Genomic DNA, 12,496 nt, shown 5'->3' on the forward strand with positions numbered 1-12,496 from the left:
TAAGTCTTCTACAACATTACATCAACTTTACCATGAGTGAAGTTCACCATTGCTGCATTAATAGTACCAATAACGTGCCATTGATGTGGTAAAATGTTCCAAATAGCTTCACAAGAAAGTCATCAAATAAAATCTGACAGAGATAAAAAATGTGATAAGAATCCCAAACAAATATTGGGGCAGGTGACCAAACACTTCATTTAAACAATAAGTTTTAAAGTGCATCTGAAAGAAGACAAGGAAAGCAGAGAGGTTGGAGAAGGGAATTTTTAGAGATTACCTTGGCAGCTGTAGCCACTGCCACAAATTATGTTGCCCTTTTAAAGTTGGAAACTCTTCACGCATTCCCTTGACTGTGTGTATAAATATTTCCAGTTGTTCGGTGTCATTTTTGACAATTTTTCCTAATGTAAGGACTCTGGAGCCTGTAGAGGGTAGACAGGGTTTGGGAAATCTGGAGATTGAGTTACTTGCTAATGATTTCCCAAGTTTGACCTGTTCTTTCAACCACAGTATTTATACAGCTGGCCCAGTTAGGTTTCTGGTCAATGGCAGTCCCTAGGATGTTGTGAGTAGAGCAAGCAGCAGTAGCAATGCCATTGAATGTCATGGAGAGATGGCTAGATTCTCCTTTTTTCACGCAGATGGTTATTGCTCCATGCTTGTGTGGCGCACATTTTACATGACCAAAGTTTTAGTGTTTTCCGTACTCCATGAGAAGTCCTTCATTTCTGTAAAATAACATGTTAAAGATAACTAAATATAAGTGGGAATGAGAAGGTATGTTCACACGTTTGTATGTATGAAGACCAGTCTGAACTATTGGCAAATTGACGGTAAGTCTTGCATTCAACACAACAGCAAACAGACACTCAAGAGTTAACAGAAAACCTTTTGGACCATTCAACAAGGGAGCATGTGATGTCCAAACACACACAATTTACTTGAAATAATACAGCTTTTTGTGAGACTATTATTTGGCATGAAATCCACAAGATAATGGAGAATCGTATAAATAAAACTGGGTTTAATATCAACGGTTTTTACCTAAGATAGGTTTAGTTTACATCAATGAAAGTATCATCCAAAACCTTTTAAATAATCTACTCTTTCATCCACAATCACTTGCACAATACTTCTTGTCAATGTCATTATTCTGCCATGTTTTTTTTATGGCATTACACTGGCTGTAGAAATTGATTTCTGACTTCAAATACCTTCTGCAGAATTAGGTCCATTAGACCCAGTTTGTTTTCTCCCGCAAATACATTCAGCTACTTTCTATAGCACAGAATGTAGAGAGTTCACAATGGACTGCATCACTAATAGTGCTCTTAAGCATTTTAATGTAATTTGAAATATACTGATAATTTCCAAACCATGAATAGTATTTGAAGAGGAAGAAATATTTTGACTTTGGTTTTCATTTGATACGACATCAATTTGGATGTAATAAGACTCATTGTTAAATCATTCATTGCTCTGATGAACTACTGCAGTTCTTTATCCTGATATTCTGAAATCCCTGATGAGTTGGACAAGCTGTAATTACGTAATAAAACTCTGAAGGGGGACTTTTTTCCAAAATAAATTGCCCTTTGGAGCACTGTATATCTCTGATTCTAGCTTAAATGTTTTTTTTTAAACATTTAAGGGTGCACAGCTATTATTAAAATGCTTGTTTGGATTAAAAGAATGCTTTTCCTTGTGTAGTAAATACACCCATAATTTGAAACATAAGAGATTAGCCTGAAAGTTCTGATTGGTATTGGAATACCCGTTTCCAAAACTGATCAGACCAAACACTGCCAAATTTCCAAAGTAGAAGCCTTCTTAACAGACGCAATGTGGCAAACCATGTATAGGCAGCAAAGGAATGGATCAATGTTGAAACCACGTTCCCATTTTATGGCCATAGCTGCTATTTTCTGTTCCTAATTACTTTGACAGTGTCACAGAGATGGATGAGGAGTGAGGCAACTTAGGTTCTAGCTGGATAAGGATAGGTGGATGGGGTACAGGTACTAGGTGGGTGGAGGTGACAGGTTGGTAGGGGGATGCAGTTGCCAGATAAGTGGGCGAGAAAGTAGGGTGGGTCAGAGGGGTCGCAGTTTGAGGAAGACTGGCATTTGGGTGTAGATGTCTTCGTCAGTAGCGTGTCTTTGGGGAGGGGGAGTGACTGGTCAGTTGGCTATTTGGGGTGGGTGGTTTGGGTACCTGTGGAGGATTGGTCATTTCAAATGCCTGTGGGAGGGAATAGTGTCGGGTGACAGGGAGGTGGGTCAATGTGAGTGATTTTGGAGGTTAAGTGGGCAATTGGGAGGAACTATGGAGGGGGTATTAGTTTCATAGTTAACCTGCGGTTAGACAGATTTTTCCTTTGGGTATTCTTTTAATGTCCATAGCTGAGAGTTTGAGTTATAAACAGACTGGTTGAGGAGAAAATATGGTCAAGGCTGCCTTCACACTTAGGCTTCTTTCGATCTGTTTATTGCAATGTTAAATTGCCATGTATAGTCATAGTTAGTGTTGAGATGCACCAGGCTGTAATCCATTATTGCAAACTTATTATATATGTGTACTTCTCACTTTAAATTTCAGTAACTCCTCCCACACTATTATTTATGCCCAATGGGGGGCAACTCCTTGATTATCATCACAAGGTTGTTTCTGAATCCTAAAGCCTTTGTGATGGCGTTAATCCCTCTGACTTTTGTAGAAAGCGGTTAACGGAATTAAGTTGGAAACTTCTAAAGTCTGTGATTCTAATTCTAATTCCAATTTAGGGATTTTGGAAGTTCACAGGCAATTACTGTAAAGTCAGAGCATTGAGAGTTCCAACAAGTCTCAATGTGCATCATTCAAGCATGTCCAGCCTCTGATAATCTGGAAGATTGTCTTTGAAGCCACAGGCCCAATGTATAATAGGTAGGATTTCTGTAGTAATGTTTGTGAAGGTGAATAATAAATGGAGATTCCTTTGTTATTCAGTTGGATACAATTGACTAGTTCTCTGTGTCCTATCTTCTGAGGAAAGAATAATTCAGACTTAATTTATTATGTATGCAGTGATGAATCTGATTGCTAGTATTTTGTTGTGGCAGACCCACATTGGCCTCTGTACCTTGAACAGTGAATGAATCTATATGGCACTTGTAAGTTTTATGTTGAATAACCAATCTAATGAAATGCTACTAGAAGAAGCTAAAAGGTATCTATTTCTTCTGTATCTTTTGTGGTCTTCCTTCATAGTTAAAAATGTTGTATAATGAAGGTCTTGGGACTCTCAAATTTCATTGCAGTAAATGATGAAACTAAACCCAACAAAAAATTGCTAACGCCTGGGGTTAACAACAGAAAATATGACTATTAAAGTTTCTGTTTTGCCACAGAAATCCAATTGGTTCACGATTGTCCTACATCAAAGAGACTTTGCTATGCTAGTTAATGCTGATCCAACATGTAACTTAAGTGCACCTAGAGAGGTGAAATATATTTTGGGGCTGAGGCCCTGCCCTTCGCTTACAAGATAAGGGGTGAGCCAACCCTCCACTTGGCCATTTCTGCTGCCAATGATCTAAGGGGTAGTAACTGGCTTTGGGTGGGATTTCTGCTTCTACCTGGGAGCTGTTGGCCAATTGAAATGCTAGCAGCTCTTCTTGCAGCAGTAGTCTGGGAATAGTGACTAGTGCAAGGTCTGCCAACAGTCCACAACACCAAAGAGCCATTGAGCTGGTCACCAGGTGTTTCACCAGAGCCACTGAGCCCTGGTGATGGACGTGACAGGGCAGGACTCTGTACAGTGAGTTGTGGGGCTGTGGTGGGTACAGAATGTCCAAATATTTAAAAAAAAACACTTCCAGCTGGCAAAGAGACCTGCCAGGTTAATGAAAAATCCAGTGGACTGAAAGCTTCAATTAACAGGCAGGTGAGCAGGGTGCCCAAAGCTGCCTCTGACTGTAGTTAACATACAGGTAGGTGACAGGTGTGGAGCAGCCACCAAAGGAGTGATTTTCATGCTACCACCTCCACACCTCTCTTTGCTTCCCACTCACCCCATTTCTTCCTTGCCCCACAACTTTCTTATTAATTCTGGAGGATAGTGGGCTGCGGGGTATTGCCATTCAACTTGACAAGCTAACAGGAGACTCATATGCAGGTTATGATAATTTATTCTCAAATGCACATGGAGAGTTGGCCTTAATAGCCTAAGATGAATCTGTGCAAAAAGACCACAAGTTTCCAACATTTTATATACTACAGGTCACATTCCAATTTCTTAATTGGATCAATCGACAACTGTATGTTGCTCAGATATCTCAGGCATACACCAGGCATTGTTTTTATGTATTCGCCAAAGGCCTTCCTTATTGCTGATTGTGTGGCCCAACTGTCCCCAATTCCCTGTCAATCGTTTCCTGCTTTCCTGGCCTTTATCATTTTGCATCCTTGGTTTGTGTGTTCCCATCCTTATTCGAATTCTGTAGATTTGTGGTCCCTCAGTTCTGTCTACATTTTAGATTTTGCTAAAAACACTCCTAACTGAAACTGCTTAGCCCTTTTTAACCCTTAGGTAAGTGAAACTGCTTACATCTGAGGGTGTTGATTAAGTGTTAAAATCTCATTCATCATGTGGTTAACTTTAAAATTGTATAGCTAGCCACTCAGTTAAGCAAATAAACATTATGCAAGGACATGATCCACCATTACCTTATTTAACAACCCAGAGATCTTATGCATTCTGACGATGAATTATACTTGAGATTTGAGTGTTTCTTGTTTACCTTAACACAACAGAAATTAAGATAGGAATTTCAGTGATTTAGTTGAGGATGAAACTAGAAGCTTAAATCTAAAGAAAGCAAACAATGGATTGACATAAGGGGTCAGCTGGCAAAGGTAGATTGAGAAACTAGATTAAGAGATAGTATTGAGGGCAAGCAAAGACAAATATTTTAAAGCCACAATTTACGATAAGTCCAATAGAAAAATGCACTTGAACTACAGCTAACAAGGGAAGTAAATGTGATGATCCTAGTTGTTTGTTATTACTGAACAAGTCCGATCTCAGAGTAAAGTCTGGATTGATAGATCATATTTTGCCTGTTTTTAGTTTTAATGAAGTGGCCTGTCATTAAAATAAAGTGTGGAATAGTGCAGATTTGGTTTTAATCAGACCGCATTTAGTACATAAGACAAATTGAGATAAAATAGAATAAACTGAGCTATTTATATATAATGCAAATTTGAAAATATTGAAATAAACTGTGAAATGCAATCACATTAATCCTAATTAGACTCTTTTACAGTACTGACACCAGAGAGAAATCCTTTCTCTATCATGTTGATCAGGTTTATCTTCACTGATTATTCAGTTCCTGATCCTGGGAATCTAGTAGCCCGTTCCTTGAGTCTTTATACAAATAAGGTTGCAAGTTCTCAGCTTCAAATAACCCTTTTAGGATTCTAACCAGACAGTTGTGGTCTGGAACTTTCAAATTAGACTGCTTGCATTTAGGTATGATGTTTCCTAACAGTTTAAACCATCTTCCTTCTTTACGACAAACAGTTTTACACGTCAGTTTCAACCACAAGTTCTGCAAACTGAATCCAAAAAGTTTTCTTCAAGTGCAGTATTTCCACTAAATTAAAAAAAATCCCACCGTTTTCCGATACTAACAGAAGCCTACTGCACTACACTGTTCCTTTAATTTTGATTGTAAAACCTCTCCTAATGTAAACAAATTCACATTAATTGCTATTTTCGAAACATCTCGGTTTTTAAAAAAATGAATCATGGCTTCAGAAAGCTTTTACAAGTTAATCATTAAAGCTGTTCTGACAAATACAGACCAAATCCCAGGTGGCATGAGTTCAAAATTTAAACCCAGAAATAATTTATATTAAAATATATATAAATCATGCAGCATACATCATAGTTTCCCTCCCCAAAGAAGAATGAAAATGCATCTTTTAAGAGAAATTTTCATTACTCATCACATATTATTGTAACACTACTTCCATGTTATGTTAGTAGGGCTAAAATGTTGACATAAACATGCAATGAATTAGACAGCAAGCAACAACACTTCACAGTCCAGTATCACTCAGTGTCCTTCACATGCACTGTCAATACTATCAAGAAAGTGTCCAGTAACAAATTTTCATTTCTACAATTGTAGAACTAATCTCTACTGAAATAATTCTAAGATATTGCCCTGAATAATTTTCAAAAGGAAATTAATGGATTGTGATTTGTATAAATAACAATATCTTCCACAGTGATATTTATTTCAAAATGACAAAGAGTTAACACAAGACTCAAGGTCTGTTTCTCCACTGTAGAATAATTTTGCCAACATGCACTTACTTTACAAGAAAACTAACTGAGAAGCCATTTGATCTCCAACTCATCACCTTGCAGTAAATTAGCCCCCACGTCAATGTAACTGGCATTTACAACCAGCATGACCAGCTGCTCATTATCCAGTGTGACTAAACCCGGTATGGTTATCAGCACAGCTTTCAAGTTTTCTCTCTGCACTTCAACACTTGCATCCATTGGAAGTTTCTGCCTTTCTGGAACATATTTTTAAAGATACAAAAACACTTCTGAAGTTCTGAACAAACTTGTAATTATATCTACTCATGTCGACACAATCCAAAATTTCATATTTCATCCTGGGTGCAGCAAAATCCAAGTAACTTTTACTTCCATTTCTCTTGGTGCTAAGTGGCTTTGTCCCACATTGTGACCCAATAAGTCAATGCTGTCTTGGCAAATTTACTTATAACCAGATTTATAGCCAATTTGGCTTGTTGTAATTGATCAAACTGTTGGTCAAATGATATGTATCTTTTCCAACATTTGACTAAAAACATGCAAATCATCAATGTAAACAACAGTTACACAGTCATTCAGTGGATTTATTGGTTAATTGTTGGAATATTGCTCATGGATTATTCATTCCAAACAGCATAACTTTGCGTTGATGTAGTTGTTTCAGCGTTACAAAAGTCACTTTCTTTTGGTTCAGAATATGAAACACAAGGTAAAATACATTCCCAAAAATGCCTGCACCTCTTTACAGTACTCACACCAGAGAGAATCCCCTTCTCTATTATATCTATGCTTTAATTCTTGGTCCCAAGAATTAGGTTCTCTTTTTTTGAGTCTCCGGATGAGTAACTAAACTTTGTCAATTTTAAATAACTCTCTCAAAGTTTTAACCAAACTCTTCTGGTGTGGAACTTTCAAATTAAACTCCTTACTCTGAGGTAACCTATTTCCTAATACCATTAACTTCTCCTCACATCAGGAGAAACCTTTACACAGCCAGTTTCAATTGCAACTTCTGCAAAACAGATACCAGACATGTTTTCTTCAAGTTATAAGTACTTCATGAGCCAAAACAAAACATTGTGGATCATTCTAACTGAATCTTAATGTACTACACTGTTTACTTTGTTGACTCTCAAAGCTGTGACCAATGTAAGCAAATTCCCATTCATCTCCAATTTCTATACTGCTCTCACTGTCTTTTTAGCAAACCGTGACTTTAGAAAGTCTTGCAAATTAATCGTTAAATTTCTACACAGAAATAGACCAAATCCCAAAACAAGACTCTGGATTAAATTATATTCGAATGTGTAGATTTCATACTGTACATCACATTTGGCTGAGAAAATTAATGCCCAAAAATATTTTTTTCTTTATTCATTACTGGGATGTGGGTGTCAGTGGTTAGACAGCATTTATTACCCAGAGGGCAGGTAAGAGTCAACCACATTGTCATGGGTCTGGAGTTACACATAGGCCAGACCAGGTAAGGATGGTAGCTTCCTTCCCTAAAGGACATTAGTGAACCAGATGGGCTTTTCCCCAAAAATTGATAATGGGTTCATGGTCATCATTAGATTCTTAATTCCAGATATTTTTATTGATTTCAAATTTCATCATCTGCTGTGGTGGGATTTGAACTTGGGTCCCCAGAATGTTTTCTGGGTCTCTCGATTTAACAATCTTTGATAATACCACTAGGCCATCACCTCCCAAGTGTAGCAAGCTAAAATTTTGGGAGAATTTTCAAATCAACAAATAATAACCAAGAAATTGGTGTGAAAAGTAGGAGTATAAACTTGAAGAACTGTGGACAAGACATACGAAAGGAAGAGTTTAGCGAAAGGTAGTGTCATCCTTTATTGGCAGAAGTAGAATAAATCACCTTTGCAATGAAGGAATTTGAAGAAATATTTTGTTGAATTTCCAAGCTCAGCTTTTTTAATGGTCATCAGTTCAGCAAGTTGGTCATTACTGTAACAGCTCAGTTTCCTCTTTCCCAGAGTAAGCTAATTCCGAGTTCTGTGGAAGGGTCACTGTACCCGAAATGTTAACTCTGTTTTCTCCTTCACAGATGCTGCCAGGCCTGCTGAGCTTTTCCAGTAACTTCTGCTTTTGTTCCTGATTTACAGCATCCGCAGTTCTTTTGGTTTTTATTTAGCTAATTACCGGTCCATGTCTAGGTTCTTCGATCAGTTAGGAGGGTTCCTGGGATGATGCAGTAAATTTGTCAGTGGAAGAATTTCTAATCTGGGCCCTACAGTAGAGTACTTCACAATCACTTGGATCCTGAAGGCTGCTGCAACCCCAGGAATGGTGTCCCAGAAAGGCTGCTACGCAGGTCTCTTTTAGTTCATTGGCTGAGAGATTAGATTGAGGTCAGCCCTTCTTACAGCCAGGAGAGTGAGACAAGTTTCTTCAACCGAATTGGCAGAGGAAAGATGTAGCAGAAGAGTATCTTTTCCAATGTGGAGACAGTGAACGATAATGATTTAGGAACTAAGAAGGGTATGATACATGAATGACATAATACTGTCAAGTGCAAAACACCCCAATTTTTTCTTGCATTTTAAAGTTTCACTTGGCTTGGGTTGTGAATGAGGCTGTTGACTTGCTCGCCAAGCTGGCTTGTTTTTGTTCAGACATTTCGCTACCATGCTAGGTGACATAGTCAGTGGAGCCTCTGCTGAAGTGATGTTATTCTATTCCGCTTGGAATTTATACTGTCTGGGCCATTGTGGTGAGTACTGTCATTTCCAGTTTTGATCTGTCTGGGCTTGTATATGGGGTCCAATTCTACATGGTTGTTGATTGCATTACGGGCGGAGAACCATGCCTCCAGGAATTCCTGTGCATGTCCATGTTTGGCTTGGGCTACTATGGTTACTTTGTTCCAGTTAAATTGATGGTCTTCATTGTCTGAAAGTACCGATATTAAGGAGAGTTTGTCATGCAAGTTTGCTGCTAGCTGTTGTGGTACTTTGTAAACCACATTCGTTCTGCGTATTATGGGGGTGGGGTCTTTAATCCTTGTAAGTGTGTGTCATAGTGTGGCTGTGGGTTTGTGTGCACCATCTCCAGACAGCAGAGTCAATTTCCCCTACCCTGCCATGTCGAAGGCAAATTTGGCGAATTAGGGATTAGACTATTCCAGCATATCTCACTTTGGCCGCGTACTTCTGTTATGTCAAATGCTAGAATCATGCTTGCATTGCTAAGAGATTTGCTATTAGGGCATTGTGGGAAGTTAAGGCTGATTTAGGGCAGTAGTGCGAGTAACTCACTAGGCCTGACAGAGAAAATTTCCATAAAACTCAACAGAGATGTCGCTTTCTGAAAAGAGTAAGATTCAGCCCAATGAGTTTATTAATTACTGAAATATGAGGGAAGAATAAAACCCCAGACACACTCTTAGTAGACTGATGATCAGTTACTTAATTAAGGCAGGTGATAATCTGAAGCAATTTCTGATAGATTGAGTTTGTTAAGAAAGAGCAGTTTACGTATCAGACGTTATCTAATTAAATGAAGGAAGTATTCAGTTATGACAATTGGTGATGGTTTGCTGCTTCCAGAGGGCACTCAGGCTGTTGGCATGGAATGCATTGATGTCACTAGAGTTTGGGGGACAGCATCCTATTCTCTAGCTGAGGTGTGAGGAAACTTTTCCCTGGGACTCCCTCCTCTGTTTCTGGCCCATTTTCCATCTGGAGGTAATGGTCTCTGAGGACTGCTCATTAAGTACTGCTGCCTGCAACGTTACCTTGATGAAGATTTCTCTGAAAAACAGCTGATGAAAAATCCTCTTTGCCCCCCAGCACTTACTGTCACATTTCTAGGGGCAGGTAGCTTAGGCTGTGTCAATCAATTGCCTGAAACTACTTGGCCAATGGCCAGAGAATAGCTACTAATGGTGTTGGATGACTGTTGTTCTGTTGACTTCCTTCAGTCGAGGATTAGTTTACCATTCTTTCTAAGGAGAAATACTTTTTATTTTCAGAAACAACATATTAATAACAAGGTATATTTGGAGCTGCATATATTGTTGACACTAGTTCAACAATGGACATTGTAGTCTGTCTTTTTCATATTACTCCCTTTTGTTTTCATTTTTAGAATTTTGGAAGTTATTGCTGTAATAGCTGTTAAATTAAGTCTCATGCTACACAGTAAATACCAGGAAAGTTCAGTTGCTAAAGGTCCCAAATTTCTAGCAATGGACACAGATTAGAAATCAGCGAAAAGGTATTTCTTAGAAAAGATTTACGAGCCGGTCTTTGGATTGACAGATGATGGAACACTGTGGCTTAGTTGGGTGTTTGTGGAAGTTTTGGTATTAGCAGTTGAGCAGTCAGTTTGCCAGATTCTGGATTCTGTAGATTCAAGAGAGGAATTGCAAAAGTTTCCTGTTGGTTTGTGATTAATGATGACAAATGATGCAATAATCAGAAAGTGAAAGTGAGATTTTCCATCCTTTTGACTTGCAAATGTAGGGCTGCTTAATTGACGTTCTCAGCTGTTACTTTCCCAGCACACTCTCTAACCTGGTAGTGATAGAACACCAGACTAGCTCCCCAAATACCAGACTAACATACCAATGTTGGAAGTGTAGTTGGTTTTTAACACCCTTCTCTTGTCTACTCCGAGCAGTGGAAAATACTAGCATGCTTTTCATTTGGGCTACTTTCTCTTATCTCTCTTTGTGTCCACAAGAGATTTAGCAGGGTTTTGTATTTGGATGTTGTTCTTTGAAGCGCTTCTCTGAAATTCCTTAACACGTGTCAAAGTGCAACATTCCATGCTGTCTTGAGACAAAGTGTGACTGACAGAAATTTTTAGACAGTTACTGAATTGTGTTCTCAGACATTTCTGGCTTCTAAGTCCTAGTTTTAAAATGAAACACATCTGTTGTAATTAGAAGATGAATATGTAAGTAATTTTGGGCTTTGATTGTTATCTATATTTTGTTTACTTTCTACAGTACTATACTTTTTCTTGTAGTAAGGTGAGTTATCCTATGTTGCCTGCAGTTTAAAAGAACAAGGCAATTTCATTGATCATTTGTTTATTGAACCTGTTGACCATTCTTTAAGATACTTTCCAATCAACCTGTTCAGAGATGTCATTACATACATCTGGAGCAAATATGGATTTGAGTTTTAGCCCCCTGAGTCGGGATACAGCCACTGCACCACACTAACCTTTGATCATTCTTCCATGGAATCATGTGTGATCTGGTTATGGCCTTAACTATTAATGGATTAGAGGAATTAAGAGACACTGATCACAGACCACCTAAGGACTGGTCTGCTCAGCAATGGAGCTAAAAGTTGGATTGGGCTGAAATATCTAAACCCTTCATGAGCTGCCTCACTAACTGATTTTTAGAAGAGGTGACGAAGATTGAAGAATTAGCAGTAGGCATTGATTATATGGGCTTCAACAATGTGTGTTCGACAAAGTTCTTCATGGTATTTTGGCTGGTAAGGTTAGATCACATGGGATCCAGAAGGAGCTAACTAATTAGACACAAATTTGACTTGAAGGTAGAAGCCGGAGGGGTGGTGGCAGAGGTTTGCTTCTCAGGCTGGAGGTCTGTGAACAGCAGTGGGCCACAAAGGTTGGTGTTGGGTACATAGCTTTTTGTCATTTATTTAAATGATTTGGATCTAAATGTAGGAGGTATGATTAGTAATTTGGCAGATGATGCCAAAATAGGTGGTATAGTGGACAGTGAAGGAGATTACCTGAGTCAAAGGGGACCTTGCTCAGGTGGGCCAATGGGCTGAGGATTGGCAGATGAAGTTTAATTTAGATAAGTGTGGTGTGTTGTACTTTGTTAAGGTAAATCAGCGCAGGACTTGTATAGTTAATGGTAGGGCCCTGGAGTGTTGCTGAACAAAGATACTAGGGCTACAGGTAAATAATTCCTTAAAAGTGGAGTTGCAGGGAGACAGGGTAGTTTAGAAGGTGTATGGCACCCTTGCCTTCATTGGTCAGAACATTGAGTATCGGAGATGGGATGTCATGTTTCAGCAGTACAGGCCATTGGAGAGGCCACTGTTAGAATAGTGCTTACATTTTTGTTTGCCTTTCTGTAGAAAAATGTTGTTAAACTTGAGAGGGCAGAAAAGACTTACAAGGATAGATGGTTTG

General features: G+C 38.7%; 1 protein-coding gene across 6 annotated transcripts in view; it reads left to right on the plus strand.

The window, feature by feature from the left end:
• LOC125459639 (uncharacterized) overlaps positions 1–12,496 on the plus strand; it is a 496,378-nt gene that overhangs the window by 46,123 nt on the left and 437,759 nt on the right. The window lies entirely within an intron of this gene.

This window comes from Stegostoma tigrinum, chromosome 16 (assembly GCF_030684315.1).
Source record: "Stegostoma tigrinum isolate sSteTig4 chromosome 16, sSteTig4.hap1, whole genome shotgun sequence".
Classification (NCBI taxonomy): Eukaryota; Metazoa; Chordata; class Chondrichthyes; order Orectolobiformes; family Stegostomatidae; genus Stegostoma; species Stegostoma tigrinum.